General features: G+C 39.3%; 1 long non-coding RNA gene across 1 annotated transcript in view; it reads left to right on the top strand.

The window, feature by feature from the left end:
- The window catches only part of LOC148051382 (uncharacterized), a 104,669-nt gene extending 86,848 nt beyond the window's left edge, over nucleotides 1–17,821 (top strand). The window contains exon 4 of the long non-coding RNA XR_015699480.1: nucleotides 17,758–17,821. This is a non-coding gene — a long non-coding RNA (uncharacterized LOC148051382). The remainder of the gene's footprint in view (nucleotides 1–17,757) is intronic.
- Nucleotides 17,822–18,181: the final 360 nt, after the last annotated feature.

Genomic DNA, 18,181 nt, shown 5'->3' with positions numbered 1-18,181 from the left:
TTACTTACTTGGCTTTTTTTGGAATTAAGATCTGTGGTCCTAAAAGGTTAGTTACTTAGCAACTAATGGAATAAATTTAATACTGAAAGGCTGCAACAGAACTGGAGCTACCAACAGATCATTTTGTATTTCATCACAGTTTAGTGCACTTTCTTTTTCCATTCCCCTTAGAAATGCCAAAAATTATCACACGGGAAAGTTAGGAAATCATATATTGAGAAGTTCTTCACTAGCTTCTCTAGCTCTTTGTTTAGATTTGTTAAACCGAACTGTGGAAAGTAAATGGCTTTCATTAATAAATAATTTTTCAGAGGACTGAACTCACCAAATGAAACATATATAATGTGTTTAGTCTTATCTGCCTTTTCACTGTTTTCTGTTCTTTATAATCAGTTATGGTGAGTCATTTGTGATGACTTGGACTACCTCAGTGCTTCAGGAATTCATTTTTGAATAGGGCCAGTCTTGTGAAAGATGCCAGTCTATTTACGAACTGCTGTGAAACCTGTGATGACTAGAATTCTGAAATCTAAAATTGCAAAATTCTCTTTAGACCTAGCAGAATGTATAATACTGGGATAAAGCACTAGGACCTTATCCTGAAGTCTGACCAGCATATATGCATTGGAATTCAATTTTCCAGAAAATCTTTGGTAAATTTAATTTCTGTCACATAATAATAAGCCAAATGTTCACATAAAATAGATCTATAGTGCTCTTAAATAAAATACGTGATTTTACAGGAAAAGGTCTCTTTTGCTCTTCTCTTCTCTTGTATCCTTCAATTAGTGTCATTTTATTGGTTTTAGATTAACAATAATGATATAAATGGCAGGAAAAGTACAACTAACAATGGGGAAAAATGAATTAGAGACTCATTGAAAAGAGCTGGGTGATGTTATTGTGAGGTTGCTGTCTATATATGAAAAATCATGGTGATGGGGGAAGAGAGGGTTCCTGGCAATTGGAAAATGTTTTATGAACATCTTTAAGACAACGTCAAAGACCTGGGAACTGTAGACAGGTCCGTATAACCTCAGTACCTGGGAAGATCATGGAGAATTTCCTCTTGAAAAACACTTCCAAGCATGTAAAATTTAAAATAGGTAACCAGGAACAGTTGACAAGGTTTTAATAATGCAAAACATGGTAATTAACTTGATTGTTTTCAACAGTGCATTGAGTTGCAATGGGTAGAATGGGAGAGCAATGAATAAAATACACCTTGCAGTAGGATTTTTGACATTTTCTCTTGCAGCATGCTTACTTGAAAATAGAGGAATTATAGGCTGAACCACAGGGTGGGTAGAGATTTGGATGGACCACAAGGGTCTAAGGATAGTATATATAGTTGATATACATTTGGTGGCTGGTAACAAGTAGAGTATCTCTGTGTTGATACTATGTTAATATTCTATATCTTCACCAACAACCTTGATGATAGGTCAAAATATATCTTCAGCAAATTTGTGGGTGATACTAAAATGGGAACAGCTAACACACCAAACACTAGAGCTTCAATCCAAAAGGATCTTGACAAAAAAGACATATCTACAGAATCCTGCAGGGAGAGACTGAGAGAACTGGGCTTACTTAGTACATTGAAGGGAAGACTGAGCTGCAATTTAAATGGCAGCCCATAACTTCTTGACAGGGGGTTAAAGATACGATGGAGGTAAAGTGGAAGATAGTATAACAAAAGGCAGCAGCTTGAAATTGTTGCATGGGGTTCAGACTGGACATTAGAAAAAAAAAATTCACTAAGAAGGTAGTATGACGCTAGAACAGGCAACCCAGAAAGCTTGTTGAATCTCCTTTCTTGGAATAGCTTTGCAGACCAGCTCAGAAATCAAGTCTCTGAAAGAAATGAACAGCACCTAAAAGAACCAAAATTTTCGTATCACTGGTAGAGCAAAATATTACTAGAAGAGAATGATATAATACAACATAGAAAGCATAAGTAAAAAGGAGTGGAATTGTGTGAGGAAAGAAAGGTATGTCCTAAGAAACCCAGATTGATGCAGCTGAATGTGTTTGGGGAAACGCAGAGAAAAGATGAGGGAGTGATATCAAAATGATTACCAAAATGATCTTAGTGATTGTGTGAACTAAAGTAGGCTTAGCATGTCACAGGCTGTGTAAGAGTTGAAAATAGCCTACACATGCAGGACAAATAAAGGAGAGCAAACAGAAGGCAATCACAACCCTAGAGGTATGACAGGGATTATGGTGTTATCATCATAACTGATAAACGAAGAAAACAGAAGCTTAGAGAAAGAAATGGCAAGTTCACTTTTGACATAATAAAACTTAGCCTTTCGATGGGCTACAGCTGATTGAAAAAGACAGAAAAAAGATCACAGACCTTTTTAAAAAGAAAAAGAACATATTTCTGGTTTATATTTTGAAGTTTCTATTCAGATTGAAAACAAAAAATATTTTTAGGGGTTCAGAGTTTGGCCAAAAAACTTCAAAAAGACAGGGAGTTTTTGGTGAGTGTAAGTACAGGAATACAGCAAATTTGTTAACTATGACATAACCTTAAATTCTTTGTCCTGCCAGCAAGTGTGTGGTACTACCAGGTGTACAGATTAATTATAATCACTCCATAGACTTTCTTCTTCTTGACATTAACTTCAAAGACACAGAAGAAATTGAGGTTAAGGATAGCCACTTCATGCTACATATTCTGACTGCATGGGTATACAGAATCTGGTTTAGTAGACCGCTAAAAGAATATTTCTTACTGTCATTGTGCAATTCTAACAGTAGTAGTTTTAACAGAGAAAAATACAAACTGCTTTGTAGTTAAGAGCTGGTTTTCATTTCCTCATTAATATCTCTATTAATATTTGTGCATCTTACCACATGCAATTTTTAATAGCTAAACTGGTGTTGGAAAATAAGAACAGCACGGTTAATTATTTATTTTTGGTACTTTTCATTAATTTATTTTTCACATAGCAAATCTAGCACAGACAACCTAGGCAATCCAATTTCTATACCTCAGAGATGTCAATCTCTATTCTATTGTTTGTGTCCAGCAGAAAATCTCTTAGAATCTGTACCTTTAATTTCCATGTTTGCAAAACAGAGGTAGCATTTTTTGTCCCTGTCTTATGATTATGAGTAATTTACAATGTAGGACAGGAAAGTTGCACACTTTTAAGATGCAGCTTGATAAACTCATAAAGGTATTACCCTACAATGTAATTTATGATAGCAGGGGAAATAAACCTGATGACCTATTGGATCCTCAGCAGCCTTACACTACTAACAACTTCAAGAAACTTGTGCAGTTTTGATGAAAACTACAAAACCTACAAAGTCTGATATAAACTTTGAATGTAAAGATATCATAAGAGAGGCAATGTGTTTGCAAGAGCTGTTTCTGTTGTGCTTTGCCTTCATTACTGGTGCTGTTCAGTTCTGAAAGGTTCCTTCATTGGCATTCCAAATAAGTTTGTATGAGCCTGGTCAGATAGGGGTAGAGAATAGATAGAGATAAACATCTGTTACGAAGGACCTTGGAGGTTTATTATGGTTTTGCAGGTGGCATAATGAACACAAAGTGATCAGAAGGCAGCAAAGGGTTTGGTACTGATTCGACAATCAAGGAAACAACTCTCTCTTTGTGGTGTTCTGGAGTGAATATATTTTGAATATTGTATTTCATATTAGACACTACATTCCAAAAAAGATATTGACAAACTGAATGAAGTTCAGAGGACAGCAAAAAAAATGTTCAAGGAGATGGAGTGATTGATTTTGGAGGAAAGATAAAAAGAAGCAAGTATGTATAACTTGACTCAGCAATGATAAAGGGCAGGGAGAATTAACAGGCTACAAAAGCCAATGGATTTAAATAATAAGTCAGAGAGAAGTAATTTAGTGCAGGAGAAGATGATGTAGCTAGAATATTGGTATGAAATTAAGGAAAAGGAACTGTAAACTGAATGCCAAAGCAACCATTGCAGAATAGATTTGTTGACCTTCTGATTGGATTGGAATGACAATGCAATAACAGTTGTGACACTAATTCAGTCAATCTTTGATCCGTCATACTGAAAATATCATAGAGTTACAGGAAAACACTGAGTCAGAAACTAACATTCTATTTTATAATCAAATAAATTATCCTCGGCTGTATTAGGAGGAGTGTTGCCAGCAGGTCAAGGGAAGTGATCCTTCCCCTCTATGCTTTTTCATGTTAGTTCCTTTGTTTTCCTTAGTAAAAAGAAAACCTCTGCATAATGTTTTCCCTATAAAATTCTTTAATTTACTAACTTTACATACTAATTTCTATCAATTTTCTAAGTGCTTTCTAATTTTTATTGTTTAATTAGAATATCTACTAGATAGTGAAATGATTTTCATTTACATCAAACTTACCCAATCGCTTATTGTATTACTCGAGCAATATTACTCAAATAACTTGTGTGTTGTAGGTTCAACCCAGTAGGCAGCTCAGCTTCACACAGCCACTCACTCACTCCCCCACAGCTGGATGAGAGAGAGAATCGTAAAGGTAAAAATGAGAAAACTCAAGGGTTGAGATACAGACAGATTAATAAGTAAGGCAAAAGCTGCACACGCAAGCCAAGCAAAATAAGGAATTCATTTGCTACTTCCTATAGACAGGCAGGTGTTTAGGCATTTCCAGGAAAGCAAGGCTTCGACACGTTGGAGGGTAGGGATGCCATCCAGAGGGACCTTGACAAGCTGGAGAGGTGGGCCCGTGCAAGCCTCATGAAGTTCAACAAGGCCAAGTGCAAGGTCCTGCACATGGGTTGAGGCAATCCCAAGCACAAATACAGGCTGGGTGCAGAATGGATAGAGAGCAATCCTGAAGAGAAGGAGTTTGGGGTGTTGGTTAATGAGAAACTCAATATGACCTGGCAATGTACACTTGCAGCCCAGAAAGCCATCCATATCCTGGGCTGCATCAAAAGAATCGTGACCAGCAGGTCAAGGGAGGTGATGCTCCCCCTCTACTCTGCTCTCCTGAGACCCCACCTGGAGTACTGCGTTCAGCTCTAGGTCCCCCAACATAAGAAGGACATGAACCTGTTAGAGTGGGTCCAGAGGAGGGCCTCAAAGATGATCAGTGGGCTGGAGCACCTCTCCTACGAGGACAGGATGAGAGAGTTGAGGTTGTTCAGCCTGGAGAAGAGAAGGCTCCCGGGAGACTTTATAGCAGCCTTCTAGTTCCTGAAGGGGGCCTACAAGAAAGCTGGAGATGGACTTTTTACAAGGGAGCATAATGATAGGACAAGGAGTAATAACTACAAACTGAAAGAGGGTAGATTTAGATTAGATATAAGGAAGAAGTTCTTCACTATGAGGGTGGTGGGGCACTGGAACAGGTTGTCCAGAGAAGTTGTGGATGCCCCCTCCCTGGAAATGTTCAAGCCCAGGCTGGATGGAGCTTTGAGCAACCTAGTGTAGTGAAAGGTGTTTCTACTCATGGCAGGGGGGTTGGAACCAGATGATCTTTAAGGTGCCTTCCAACCCAAACCATTCAATGATTCTATGATTCATCACGTGTAATCTTTACTCAGGAATACAAACATTGTAACTCTGAATGTCCTCTTTTATTGCTGAGCATGATGCCATATGGTATGGAATACCCTTTTGGTCAGTTGGGGTCAGCTGTCCTGGCTGTGTCCTCTCCCAACTTCTTGTGCACCCCCAGCCAACTCACTGGTGGAGGAGCATGAGAAACAGAAAAGGCCTTGATGGTGTGTAAACGCTGTTCAGCAATAGCTAAACATTGGTGTGTTATCAATACTGTTTTGATCCCAGCTCCAAAACAGAGCACCATACAAGCTACTATGAAGAGAATTAACTCTATCCAGACAAAACCAGTACAGTTGTGTCAACATTGTTGTCCCAGAAAGAATCAGAAGAATGGACAGTTCTTTTGTGCATTATCTTAGCAGTTTTAGCATTATCAAGAATGTGAAAGACTTGGCATTGATTTGTATTTCTGCCTGAAATAAGGACCTCTCAGAGGAGTGTTTGAATTGCTAGTTTGTTCTGGACTGGATAGGTTGATGAGCATCTAAGGTGTTCTTGTTAATGCTTTTGGAGGCTAGAGAAAAAGCAAGGGTAAGCAGGGATGAATAAAGCTGTTCCTCAAGAGAGTAGAAACTTCAGAATTAGAATGTTTGCAAGTGAAAGCTATTTTTTTTAAACCATTAAAATAACTGGAGCATGAATTAGAATCCAGAGTTATCCTTGCTTCAGTGAGGACTCCAATAACTAGGCTGAAGAATTGTACTTGCATCATTTTCTTTTCTATATTAAGAAATCTATACTTTTACTATGAAACATTGCAAATAGGTGAATTTGAACTTTGTCTTTCCTGGTGGGACCCTAAATTCTTCACTCCCCACTGCAGAATTTTAGATTTTTAGTTTTCATGCCTGTCTTGGAGTTGTCACTGATCTTCCTAGACAGAAGTGAAAACTGAACTGCTACAACTCTTAGGCAGATGAGACACACCAGCCTTTCTACTGCACAATAAGAAATGTGGAAAACAGGGCCAGGAGAAAGAAGGTGACAGGGAAGGACAAGAGGCCCTCACTGGTGGGCATCTTTTCTTCTATTGTCTTTTAATAAAAAGAATGCTCAAGTCTGAGTCTCAAGTATTTTCTACAGCATAATAGAGGTACTTTCTAACTCAGTGTTCTGGTCTTTGTGGATTTCATTCTCAGATGTTTAACTCCTCCCAGATAATGACACTACTTACCTAATTCAAAGCATCAATATCTGTTTTATGATAGAGACATTAAAAGTTAGATTTCACACAGATAGTAATAGCTGAATCTTTACGTGACATTAGCCCGTAAGCACTGAACTTACTTATGAAACATTAAGTAATGACCTCAAAGCTTGTACTTGTTCTGACATCAGTGTTTGCTTCCAACAAAATCAAGAACTACTTTTATGCCTGATTTCACTATATATAAAATGGCCACAATGGACCTGTATGCTCTAAGGTGTCATGAGGAAAGACACAGAAGACAATCATAAAGCATAATGAGAAGAGCTTTAAAACATGAAGAGAGAGCATAGCAGCTAGGTGAATAGATTATTTGGATGTAAAAGTACAGGTTAATTGTGTCTGGGCCCTGAGGACACTATCAGGCCTTACTGGCCTTGCCCAGCCTCACCTGGGGCCTCTCTGCACCCCTGCCCAGGGCCCAGGACCCCATGTCAGCCCCCTGGGGCCTTCAGTCCTGTAGCAAACACTACACATCAAGGTTATCCCACCAGATCTCCAGCGGACCTGGGCTTTATACCCCCAGCAGTAGGCGTGTCATGTTATAAGGGGCGGAGACAAGGGAGGGTCGACCCTTAACTCTTTCCGTACAGCACGTGATCTTCTGGTCGCCAGCCCTTATCTTTACTACATTTCCCCCTCCCTTAGCTCCAGTAGTTCTGGATCTTGCTGGGGAAGCTGCGTGTAAAATAATCGATATATGGTAAGACTTATACAGACACGCATCCGTTACGTTCATGGGTTTTGCCCAGTCCAGCCAGTAGTTCGTCGCAGCTCCCTCATTACTCCCCCACACCATCAGGATGCATAGGGAAATGGTAACCTGTCAAGATAAGACTCAATAGATTGATTAATGTCTATACAGTCGAATATTTCGACTGGGTACCCATTCTAGCGTCCCTTTCTCGGTTTGCACACACGCATACCCACGTCCCAGGCAACGGAGGGAATAAGGCCCCCCCCATTCACGGGTTTGCTTGTGTACGTGCACAGTCAAGCAATATCACCTCCTTAGCCTGCTCAGGAAGTCGAGCAACCTGGAGCGCCGCTTGCGGCCGGTCTAAAAACTTTGTGAACGGCTCACTTAACGATTGCCATATTTGGACCCATGGAGGCTCCCTTTTATCAAGAGCCGCGATGATGCGCATTGCTTCCTGGGCAGCTTTTGAAGATGCAACAAAATCACGCCCCTGCATTTGCTGAGCCTGTGCCTGAGGAGTTGCGAACTGCCCTTCACCCATCAACTGCTCTAAAGTCACTCCTGCCATGGGATGGTTGGCCTGTTGCGCCTCGATAACAACTTGGGTGCACCGATTCCTCCACTCCTCCCTAAACAATACCACCATCGAGGGGGTCAATACGGCCCGCATCAACTGAATGATATCAAAAGGTGCAAGCGGCATTGCAAAAACACAGTCTAGTAGGACTTGGGTTTCTGGGGAATTTAATCCATGACTTTTCACCGTTGTGACCAATTCTTTCACCAACTTTGCATCTAACGGTTGCCACTCATATCCTCCACCTGGGGCTGCTCAGATAGGAAATGCTTGAATCGGAGGGGCCTGGAATCGCACTCCTTCCAAGACACAATTTTTTGCAATCATCCACCAATCCGTCCCGTTTGCCCTCTCTTTCAGCATTCCCCCTGGCATAAGACTTTCCGCATTTGCCACCACCCCTCTCAATCGGCTGATCAATGCCTCGAGTTCCCTTGAAACCTCGTTAGTCCGTCTCGGAAGCGGGGGCAGATGAGCAACAATCGAGGATCCCTCGTCACCCCCTTCGCCCTCACTGCTATCAGAGCTCATGGGGTAATCGTGTACAGGCTCCCTCCACTGTGAGGGAATACCAGTTTGATTTCCCATTGCCCCAGGGATAGGGGTTCCCTCTGGTGGCTCAGGTATCACTGGCAGTGCTGGGGGAGCCCTACCACCCCCCCCCGATGTCCTGTGCTCTGCTCTCTGTGTGTGTCCAGCACTCGTCGATCACTGGGATACAATGGGGCGTCGTCAGGTGTTTTGCCTTCCTTTTCTCCTTCCCGCCATCTTCCTTCACATAGTTCACGATACCACTGGGATCCCACATCGGCCCCCGGGACCCAATCCAGCAACCTATCAGTCAGCTCCCTTTCCACACATTGTTGCAACTCGCCCCAGGGGTATTGAGGAAATGGCAGATCCACCGGTGCAGGAGGTGCCAAAGGTTCCATGGGTGGCCGCTCTAAACTCCCCACTTGTATCAGGAACACCTTTCCCAACTCCTTTGTTCCTGCTGCACCATAGCCTCCCTGCACCTCCCCTTCCTCCATTGTCTCAGCCCCCAGTAACAACAGTTCCATCTGTATCCCACAGGCCACTCCTTCCCAGCCAGCCTGTGTCCCCTCCAAAACTAAACTTGTTGGCTTTTCATTCCCAGGAGATTCATGCCCCATCAGCACACTACGTGCAGCAGGCCGGCACCGCCTTGCCGCAAACCCCCTCTTGAGCACCCTTGTCGTTACCAACTTTAGTACCTTTATGAGTTCCGCGAGCTCTATTGCTGTTGCCTGATCCCATCAGTGTCACCACTGTGTAGCAAACACTACACATCAAGGTTATCCCACCAGATCTCCAGCGGACCTGGGCTTTATACCCCCAGCAGTAGGCGTGTCATGTTATAAGGGGCGGAGACAAGGGAGGGTCGACCCTTAACTCTTTCCGTACAGCACGTGATCTTCTGGTCGCCAGCCCTTATCTTTACTACACAGTCCCTGCCCCAGTGACCCCGCAGCAGGGCTGGTCTCTGAGTCCCCACAGCCCTGACCAGCCATGGGCCCCATCGAGCTGAGCACACCTGCGGGCCCATGTCCTGGCCAAGCCTCAGCCACTCCCCATCCTGAGGGAGGTGCCTGATGCCAGGGGCTGGGGCTGACCCCAGCTACCCTGCTCCCCGGATAGGGTGATGGGACAGGCCCTGGCTGCCAGGCCCTGCCTGCCCAGCCTGGGGATTCCCTGGGGCTCCCAGTTCCCCTAGGGAGCTTCGAGCTTCATAATAAAGAGCATACTCGGAGAACAACTTGTAAGTGGGTGAGAAAGGATTCTTCTAAATCATCAGTCATTTGCCTCAGGGAAAATGAAAATACTCTCAGCTGTTATTCAACTCAGCCCCACAGACAGTTTTCTGGTTTTTTTAGATAGGTGACACATTGCATGCTATTTTTCTCACACAAGCTAAAGTTTTCTGTGCTTTTTTCAGAGCAGCATGGTATTTTCTGTTAATATGTTTTCTGTAATCTTGTAAGGACTTTTTGGAACTGCATCGCTTAAAAATAATGATGTTTTCATTCATATACACAAGATATAGGTACATAACAATAAGATATATATACTTAGCAATAAGCTTATGTTAGCATTGCACTTAGAGTTGCAATGCCATTATGCAGACAGCCCTTGAAAAGCAGTTTCCATTGCACTGATAATTCAAATAAGTTTTGAATTTGCTATCAAATGTACAGAAACCTATCAGTGTTCTAACACTTGAATTTAAAATGGCCAAGATTATTAAAAACAAGTAAATCATGGTTTAACATTTTATTAGTTCCACTTTTTTCAGCTCTTTGAGAACTCTTCAATTTATTGCATTGAATCACTGTCCTTTGAAAGTGCCCTGATTATGTTGCTCTTGCAATTCCAGAAGTCATATTATAAAAAGGTCAAAGTGTTTATAACAGAAAAAGTCATAGCTACTTATTGGTCTTGAAGTTGTTTCCTGTTCTGTTCCCCTGATGTTAATTTCAGAAAGCTTGGCTTTCTTATTCTCTTTTTCTCTTAAGGCTGAGGTATGTACTTTTGATGTGTATAATTCAAGACAAATAAAAATCAAACTGAATAGAAATGAGCCCTTTGATCTTCTAAATACATTGCTAAATTAATCTCTTTTCCTTACCTCTATTTTTTGAAAAGGACACTGCTGCTTTTGAGTTACTGACAGGAATTTACCCTTTTGATGCATACCTCACTGCTCTTTTGGAATTATCTTTTTGTTCTTCTGTTGTTCACCAAAAAAGTCAAAGCTTGGCCTTTTAAGTGGTGATCACCTTTCCAATGACTGTAAAGGAATCACAGGTTTTCCTTTTATAATTGTTTTAACCTGTTCTCTGTTTTATTTCCGAACACTTCTTTTGAAAGCTCAGGGGAAAAAAATTTATCCCTGCAGAGCATGGTCCCATGCACAGTTGATTAATGTTTCAGCCCAGCTTGTAGAGTTGTGGACGAAGAAGTGACAACAGCAAAACTATAGAGCCTCTTAAAGTGGTTTTGCGTCCAATGGCATTGAAACTTACTACTTTAGTGAAAGATCCACTATTGGAAATCCTTGCTCCCACTTCAGATGTTTGTTCCCCTCACTAGTGCCAAATGCTGATTTGTGTCTTGCTCAAAATGATATGGGTGAGATCTTTCTGAGAAGGTGAGGATGCAGAGATAATTATGTATATATTTTTAAAATTAATTTCAGTTTGTGGTTTACGAAGCGTAAGGGACAATTTTTGACCATGTGAAAGCTTTGGCTAATTTTTGTGATTAAAGAGAGGCAGGTTCATGAGAAAGTTGTCTTGTTGAAACCTTTGTATATAGGCATAATAGAAAAAAAGTTGCCTTTAGCAAAAAGAAAGCACTGTTTTTATTAATTAGACAAAATTTAGAAATTTAATTTCTATTAATGAAATAGAAAACACTAAAGACTTGTGATATGTTAATTTTGATAACTTTTGAGAAGATATTTGTGAGATTTACCTATTTTTAAAAATTTTTAGTGAAGTTACTGTAATCCGAAGAGAATTTGGTAAAATATTTATAAGATTATTTTGTGTAATAATCTTATAGTTTTAGAATTGGTGTGAATGTAAATATACTTACATATAGCTAATATATTGGGACTTTTGAAATATATAGTGAAAATATGCATAAAGTCATAAATTGAAGTTATAATTTGTCACAAATAATACTTTTTTATCTGGCAATCATTTTGTTCTGTCAGGTCAGAATGTTATATATTCTAGTATAAAAGGAATAAAAACTTGATAGGAAAATATTGCTTTTTAAAGATTCTCATAATAAATGAGACTAACTCTTTCTCTTGATTTCTTGTCAAGTAAACCTCTCTTTTACATATTTTTTTTTGTCTGTATGATGAGAGATAGAGTGGTCTATTTTAAGAAAAGAAAAATGACCCCTCTCAGACTTTTCTGTGTATGAAGTCTCTCTGTCTTAGATATGAAGTTACTAGCTGTGGTGGCTTGGTAACAACTGACATATTTCTGAAACCAGTATTTAGTCCAATGTCCTAAATACTGAGTGGTAGAGGAGACAATTAGATTTGGAAGTATGTGACAGAGGAATGGACAGGCCCTGTATTGGAAAATAGAGGGCAGATTTTTATTTTTTTTCTGCATTCTTTTCAGCATACAAAGTTTTTTCATGATGACTTTTTATGTCCCATGATGGATTAAAATAATAGATAATTCAAAAGCGAATGAACTCTTCGCTGTGTATAAATGTCCTGGTTTCAGCAGGGATAGAGTTCATTTTCTTCTTAGCTGGTACAGTGCTGTGTTTTGGGTTTAGGATGAGAACAATGTCGGTAACACACTGATGTTTTGGTTCTTGCTAAGTAGTGCTAAGTAGTTGCTAAGTAGCGCTTACACCAGTCAAGGACTTTTCAGCTTCCACTGCTCTGCCAGGTGCACAAGAAGCTGGGAGGGAGCACAGCCAGGACAGCTGACCCAGACTGGCCAAAGGGCTATTCCATACCATGTGATGTCATGCTCAGTACATAAGCTGGGGGAAGAGGAAGGAAGGGTGGGGTGTTTGGTGTGATGGTGTTTGTCTTACCAAGTAATTGTTATGTGTGATGGACCCCTGCTTTCCTGGGGATGGCTGAACACCTACCTGCCTGCCGATGGGAAGTAGTGAATGAATTCCTTGCTTTGCTTGCACGTGCGGCTTTTTGTTTTACTACTATTCTATTTTATTTTACTTCAGTTATTAAACTGTTCTTATTTCAACCCATGAATTTTCTCCCTTTTACCCTTCCGATTCCTTCCCCCGTCCTACTGGTGGGGGGAGCAAGCGAGCGGCTGTGTGGTGCTTAGTTGCTGGCTGGGGTTAAACCACGACAATAAACAAAAATGTATTGGTCAGCTGGGCATGATAAGAAGTTAACCTCTTTTTAAAAGAGCATTTGTATGGTATTTCTAAGTAGCATTGCATTGCATTCTGTATATCTTTCACAAGAGGTGAGCTCACATTATGGCCATCTAAGTGTTTGCTGTTCAAGCAAAGACTGAAAATGATTTTTCTACTTTCCCCATAGCCTTTCTTTTCATTTACTGTCCAAGTAGACAGCTGCAACATTTTTTTAAAAAGCTCATAAATGTATATATTACTAGTAATTCCTCTCCCAGTTATTTGGCCATGCTTTGAATAGAAGCCAATCTGATAATTTTACCCATGAGAATTCCAGCAGAAGTGGGACATAGAGTGTCTTGTGGATGCTGACAAACCTTGGGCTTAAGCTCAGTCCCTTGTTGCTTAGCATTCCTTGGACTTGAAGAGCTCTCACTATTATCAAAAGCAGAAATTTGGTTAGTAAACAAACTGTGCATTTGGAGCTTAACAACTGATCTGATAAAAGTCATGTTTGTATCTACACAATGCTATGTTGATGCCTGAGCTAAGAAATCTGATAATACAGTTAGGCTAATTTTGTTTCTGAGTCCAGCTTGACTAGAAACTTGTTTGGCTGAATTTCTAAATTGTGGTAGCATGAAGAAGCTTAAAGGCTGTGATTATCAGAGCTCTTAAGATACCTGTAGGTCTTAAGTCCCTGACCAGCCGCACCTGAGGCTTCCACCCACACAACCTGCCTTGGGTCCCTGGAGTCTCAATTAAGCTGAGGCCTGATCACCTAGCTCCCTTTCCTGGGCTGTGGCTTAAGTATACTTGTCCTGTTTTTGGTGTTATCTCCTGGCTGGATCTTGAACCTATACTGTAGGTAGCTTGTCTCCTGTAACGGACCTCTTGTATGTTTGTTGTATCTTGCCTCCAGTCGTGTCTTTGGTCCTGTTTTCTGCTGCTCCTAACTGGATTCCCTGGATAGACCCTGTGCCTAGTTAATCTCCTTGCCTTTTCTGGGGCTGTTGCTGGACTCCATTATCGGCACATTGACTGGTTCACCCCAGTTGGTAAGGGCACTGCCTAGCTAGTGCTGTGGACACTTTTGGTTGCTCTTCCTTGTGGAGTGGCCCTGCTCTTTGTGCTCCCCTATACTGATACAATGTGGTGATTGTAAACAGGGAGGAAGGGGGATACCAACAGTAAAAAAAAAAAAAAAGGTGTCAGACAAGACAATACAGAACTCCTGGAGCGTAGAAGACTAGTGAACCTCATCTTGCCTAAAAAGTAAGAGGTTGATGATTGATGCACCAGCTAAGGCCAGAGTTGTCTTTTAGTATTCCCTGCTTGTCCTGGCGAAATTTTTCCACTGTGTAAAAAAAGGAATTCAAGATTCATCAGATCATATCAAGTCTCTGTTATTAAGTGAGGGCTTTCAAATTGGGTGCCTGCTGTTATCACTGTTCCTATGGCTTGCACAACAACTACTGGTTATTCTTGGTTTCTACTATCTCATTTTCCTAGTGCAGATGTAATTTTATGTGTGTAACTGAACACTCTTTAGTGACGTAAAAGTGGAATAATCCAAAATGCATCTGAATATTTTAACCACTAAAACATGGAGTTGACTTTTTTTCCTTCTTTTGGGCACAATTACTATTTATTTTTACAAAAGGAGAATATTTTCCCCAAAGGAGGGCTTGAGAGACACCTTTTATGAAACACTTCGTAAGTCTGGTGATTAAAATATTTCTATGTTCCAAAGAGCATTTAAATCATCAGCTTTCTAAATAAGGAGATTTTAAAGTTGGGCTTCTTACCTGCTTGTATACTCTTTGACCACTGGCTGCTGTATTGTATAGCAATCTTTTCCTGTTTTTATTTAAAACTCCATCCTACAGCAGAATAGAACTATTTACATTGCAAAATAGTGGTAGTTAAAATGCTTTCTATCCCATCTTTTTTTAAACAAATGAGCATTTTTCTGATTGAAAAGCCTTTGGCAGAAAATGTCTGATGAGCCCTAATCACTTAACCTACATATTTGAAAAGTGAAATCACTAAAAAGTGTTATGGACTTGGAACATTTGTACATTTAGCAAAAGCAGAAAAGGAAACCAACGGAGATCAATGCTTGTTTTAACAAACATTGGCAAGATCATAGCTAGATATCTGCAATCAGTAAATGTATTGGGATTTTTGCCAAGATTTCTTGGTATCAATTGTTGCTTTAATCTAGCAGAAGCTAGGAATAATTTCCCAGACCTGAGCAGCTTCTAAATTATTGTTCTGTTAAGGTCCTAAAGCTAATCTCTGGAGTATATTTTTACAACAATTAAATATAATTTTCTGTGCATCATTTATACTGTTGCTATAAATGCTTGCAATTGATAAAACACTAATAGATATTCTATCAACATAATAATATTTTCTCAACATTCTGAAAGTGTTTAAAACACTATATATTTTTTGAAATGTATTGTATGTGTTCTTTTTGATACATCTGTTTATAATTTACATTCCCAACAAACAAGCCTTATTTTACCACAGGTTTAAATAACATCTGAATGGATATAGTGCTACAAAACATCCTTTGCTCCAATTTTATTTTTATATTATGCTACTGTATTGCATTAGAAGTTGATTTTACTACTTGAAAGGTATACATCTTTCTCTAGCAGCTACATCAAACTTTACATAAAACAAGATTATTGTATGAAAGTACTTATCACTGTATTTCTTAAGTTTTTTGGTTATATACCATTATGCATTTATAAACACCATTGGCCTCCAAAAAATTCTGGGGCCACCATGAAATAATAGAGTCACACTTTTTACTAGCTTTTAAATAATTGTGTAATTTTTGGGGAAAAAAAGTAGCTACAGGAGTAGCTGATCGATGGGTGAGTGTTACAATATTAAAGTAAAGATACTGCTGATTTTGAGACTTATCAAAGCAATGTGGTTCAGCAGGACAGCTAGGAAGCTTTACTTAGCACTCGGAAAGAACAGGCCTAATGCCTCTGCAACCTTAATTTGACCCTCCTGTGAGTATGCATTAGGATACAATTTTTAGTTATGGAATCACATATAAATTAATGGACCATTTGCTTAGTTTGTTTTTTTCTTTTTTTTTTTTCCTGATAAGACTGTAACTTATTTAGTGTGTAGTATTTTAAATTCTTGACTAATAACTTAAAGACTATGGTTTGTTTTTTTTTTTTCTTCCCTTAAGGAAGCCCTATAATTATGATTAGTTTGTCAACTGTTGACTTAGCTATTTCTTAGTACTAGCAGTTTTTATAAAGCAAAACTACATCCAGAATAATCTTACAGATTTATCTCAAACACCTGTTGATGTCTCCCTAACTGCTTCTCCAAAATTTGGCTTTGGTTGAATTTAAACTTGAAAATATTATACTCAAATGCCTCTTTCTCAGAAAGTTGTAAGAAAAAAGAAAAGGAAATTGTATGAAAGCCACTTTTCAAGTATCTTATGTTTGCTTATGGAATAATTTTAATTATTTAGCTTTATATCAATAGTGATTGTACTCTAGCAATGTTATCAAGCTTTTGAAAGTGTCTGAACGCAGAAAATTCTTCTAACATGAACAAAATAGAGTTCATATTAGAGAAAAATTCAATTGTGAGAACATATAAATTAATAAGTAAGGGATTAAAGTAAATTAAGTGCATCTTTTCAGTCCTTGTATAGGTACAATTGGTGGTACAGAGGTACTGAAGGAGTGCATTATCATTAATAGTTTATTAAACTTAAACTCACTTATCTTAAATCAATCTTCCTGTAATTATAGTACAGTTATGCAGTTAAATGATGTTGAAAAATTCCAAAGTTTCCAAGCAGCTCAGTTTAATAATCACAGAAAATGGCTGTGCTAAGGCAGGTGTTTTGTCCTTTCATTTTTGGTTGATATGATCAAGGTAACTGCTTCAGTGTCAGTTGCTGTCTCATAATTATTAATAATTTGTGCAATTCAAAAGTAGTATTTTTTGATTTGTCCAGCATTTTTAGGTACAATTCCTTCAGATTTTTGGAGGGAAAAGCTTTATTCTTTGTCATGACTTTTGTGAATAAAATAGTTTTGTGTTAGTCTGCATTAGAAATTTTTAGGATTCTAATCACAGACCCCACAGAGCGATCCAGAAGATTAACTCAGGAAGTGTCCTCTGTAGATGTAGGACTTCTGTAATGTTTTGATTATAAAACTTATTGCCTGCCCTAAGGTGTAGCAAGTCCCAGTGTATAACACTGTAAAATAAAATGACTCAGTAACTGGTCTCTTTCTACTTCTGTGCTACTTTCTCTTACTTTGATCTGTAGCACTTAAAAGAACCTCGGTGAGGTGCTCTTTTAAACCAATTGGTATAAATGGAGTGTGCCCAGAAGTCATGCAATCGTGCTATTCCTTGGCTACTTTTGCAAACGTATATTCTCCTTCTCTGACTTGTGTAATCTTACATCACGCAGAGTTCTCAAAGTAGCAGTTAGGATCCATTTATGTACTTCTGTGGTAAACTACATAATATTTGTTCCATGGTTTATAATCTAGAATAAAAGCAGATGTGATGAAAGTCACAAATTTAAAATGTGGGATGGAGTACAACGACAGTGCTAAGAATAGAATCGTGAAAGCTAGCACTTTTCATACTTATAAAATACATTGTTTTTCTAAATTTTTCACTTTTTATTTTCTTATGTCCATTCTGCAAACTCCCTGCAGTAAGACAAATCCCTGAGACTCATCTGGTGGTTCCTCGTTCATGAGGAGACTGAAATACTCTTTTGTTCTTCTACAGCAAATTGTGAGGGAATGCATCTGTCATTCTGGATACCAGGGGACTGCTAGTTCTAGTTTTTGATCAACATAGCCTGTATCACTGCAAAAGGCTTGTCCACTCTCCCAAAGGAAAGCTTCATCTGAACTTACAACATCATCTGAGTAAGCAACTTCATTCTGAAAGTATCACTCAGTTTCTTCTATTACCTTTCACAGTGATCAGCCTTGCAAAAACATCAATTAGACCTCTCAGCACCTTTGGATGTAGCCTGTTGGGTCCCAGAACAGATTTATATCATATGTATTTATCATATTTACATTACTATTGCATTGTGATGATCCTCAACTGGCAACAGAACTCGGAACCGTTCTGTCCGAAGTGATTCTTGGATGTTGCTGATCAAGTCACGCTCAAGAACAAGGCCCAAGAGGCTAAAGTGAAA

The sequence above is a fragment of the Nipponia nippon genome, unplaced genomic scaffold, assembly GCF_047370975.1.
Source record: "Nipponia nippon isolate SJK-2023a ecotype South Korea unplaced genomic scaffold, ASM4737097v1 scaffold_6, whole genome shotgun sequence".
NCBI classification, from domain to species: Eukaryota; Metazoa; Chordata; class Aves; order Pelecaniformes; family Threskiornithidae; genus Nipponia; species Nipponia nippon.
The sequence above is the reverse complement of the archived record's forward strand: the minus strand, read 5'-3'. Positions and strand labels throughout refer to the sequence as shown.